A 2,778-nucleotide genomic window follows, 5' to 3' on the forward strand; every position below is an offset into this window, starting at 1 on the left:
TCTAACAATGCCCTGTGCAGAGGCAGGGAGGTGAGAGGCAAGTGCACAGAGGTTCCATGACTTGCTCCAGGCCAGATGAGCTGGGAGATGGGCCTCCCAGACCTGGGTTCTCATTCTCCACCCCACTGACTCCCTGAGGAACGGCCCAGCTCCATTCCAAGAGCCTCCTGGTGCTGTGGGGCTGCCTCTCCCCAGCGAAGTCTACCTCTCCACCAGGCCACATGCAGGAGGCGGACCAACTGCGGCCCGACAATCCCAGGGTCAGCCAGCCTCTGCCAGTCAGAGTCCCTAGTCTCCCCTGTGGGCTCCCACAAAAACACCGGCCATACTCACAGGAAGCCCATCTCATCCCTCGCTGGGGTGCTTCCAGCAAAAGCAGGCCTAACTGCTCTCCCCCTTCAGCCTGGATGGTGCTAGCCTAGAGGGCCCAAGGGGGCTCCTATGGGAGAGTCCTGGCTCTCCCTGGCCCAGAACCTGGGTGGGGCAGTGGCGGGGTGGTGGTCGCTGTACTCAGTGAAGAGGGTGGATCGTGTTTCTGCCCAAGGGGCAGCTCCAGGGCGGAGGTGCCCACCTAGGGCTCTGCAAGCAGGGCCTCCAAGGGCTACCTGACCTTCTGCACTGAGATGCTGAGCTACTGAGACCAGGCTCAGGAAGAGTCTTAAGACAGCAAACTCACAGCTACAGCAGGACAGAGAAAGAAGGAAAAGGAGTGAGTGCAGGGAGGCCGGCTGGGCCCGGGACTTCAGAGAGCGATGGGGTCACCGCTCTGAACACTCCTCAGGGGAAAGGAGCCAAAGATTCAGGTCCAGGAGCGAAGGTCCAAAGACAGAAGAGCCCCTGGGAGGACAAGGGAAGAGCCATGACTCGGCAGGAGGCCACAGCGGAGCTGAGAACACGAGCAAGATCCGGATGGGAAACGAGACACCTCAGCATGGACAGAGCGGACAGGCTGTCCCCACAGCCAGAGGCAGCGCCGGAGCCCGGCATTCTGGCCTGGCTCCCAGGCTCATTCCTGAGCATCACCTCATCAAGCTCCCGATGAGCTGGGGGTGCCTCACATCACCCCTGTGCTGGCAAGGCCTTTTAAGATGGGCCCTGACTCTGCTTTCCCACCAGGGCTGTAAGGGTTCCCTGAGTGCCCCACAAAGGCCAGTCCCAGGTGCCGGGCTGGCCTGGCTCAGTCTGCTGCCCTCTGGCCAGATTACCGTGGACACCGAGTCCCTCCGCCATGGGAGCTACCCACGCGCTGGCCCAGAGGGTCGTAAATATATCCCCCTTCTCTAAGTGCTCCACGGGGTGGGAAAGGCTCATCTACTGGGAAGGTAAGAGGAAAGACAAAGAGGCAAAGGGTGAACGCAGATGCTACAACCCTGCCCAGCAACTCAACCAGAGCCTCTGCCCTAAAGCCTAAAGTCTCCACCTTCGGAAATTCAGTGACAAGAGCCCTTATTTGACATCAGCCTGGATAAGCTCTATGCTTGGCACATCCACCACCTGGGCCATAGAACTTCTTGAGCATCCCATCCCTACTAAGGTGCTGTTTCCTTTCCAGGTTTTCCAGGGCTCTGACTGCCATTTTGGAAGAGATTAACCCTTGTCACCCTAACCCCCAATCCACGTTAAGAAATGCAGAGAGAAAAGCAGGGCCCACCATTGGGCCAGGAAAGAGGAAGACTATGTAGCCTTTAAGAAAAGCCTAGTAGGGCTACAAGCTGATCAAAGGAAGGGAGGCAAATTCCAGACCCCTTTTTTTTCTTGGTGAAATAGAAACAAATGAAGTTTCACAGAAATGTGAATGACTCTCCCCAGGTGAGCCTTGCCAGGATGGCACTGATGTGAGAGATTGGGCTGTAGGGAGGGTGGCGCATCAAGAGAGGTGAGACGAGGGGGGGGCCTGCGAGGAAGGTTCCCCCGAGACAGGTACAGCCCGCTCTTCTGAAGCATGCATCTGCATCGTGAGAAATATGTAGGGGAATACAGTTGGCAAGAGATAACTCCGATTCCATGCCACCACCCTAAAACAGAATTGCTTCAGAATATTCTGAAAGACTGAGACTCGAAAGGAATGGAGGCTGCAGAAAAAGCTCAAGCACATTGTTACAACAATTTAAGAAAAGCAATTCGTCTCAGCCATGCGAACACCTGGGTGTGCAGCTAAAAAGAAAAGAACGGAAACCAAAGAGCTGTTTTAAAGGTGCAGGGTCAGTTCTCCTGTGGGGAGCCAGGCACCTCTCTCTGGGTGGGAGTTTTTGTTTGGTTCTGTTGGTGTTTTGTCTTGCACGCTTTCCCTTAATCATTTCTTGGTGGGTCCTCTTTCCCAGCTCTGAGCTGTTGGCCCTGCCAGCTCTGGGTGGCTCCCTCCAGCAACAAGAGCTCACAGTGCTTCTGGCTTCACGTGGGGAACAGAGCTGGCCAGCAAGCTGCACTATCCCCCAGGATCCAGAGGTTGCCACTTTCTCAAAAGGAGAGGCCACTGTCCTGGCCTGGGGTTCCAGACTCAGCTTTCAGACCTGAGCCAGCCCCACTGGGAGTGACGCAATTCAGTTTGTTACAAAACACACCAAACATTTCTAACACACCTGGGGCTGAGGGGGTAGAGGCCGGGTGTGTTCGCACTGAGCAGACGGATCCTGCACCTTTAAAACTCGAAAATGAAAGTCAAAACACAACCACCTCCACTTTTAAGTCAATGTGTACTTAAACAAAAATGGAAAAACAGTATCTGGATTATATATATATGTGTGTTATATATATATAAGTCTGAGAAAAGTTTAGTCA

The 2,778-nt window shown here is 54.6% G+C and overlaps 1 protein-coding gene across 2 annotated transcripts in view; it reads right to left on the reverse strand.

Moving 5' to 3' along the window:
* Positions 1 to 2,778, reverse strand: part of CACNA1D (calcium channel, voltage-dependent, L type, alpha 1D subunit) — a 349,684-nt gene that overhangs the window by 26,431 nt on the left and 320,475 nt on the right. The window lies entirely within an intron of this gene.

Source organism: Bison bison, unplaced genomic scaffold, assembly GCF_000754665.1.
Source record: "Bison bison bison isolate TAMUID 2011002044 unplaced genomic scaffold, Bison_UMD1.0 scf7180017864304, whole genome shotgun sequence".
NCBI lineage: Eukaryota > Metazoa > Chordata > Mammalia > Artiodactyla > Bovidae > Bison > Bison bison.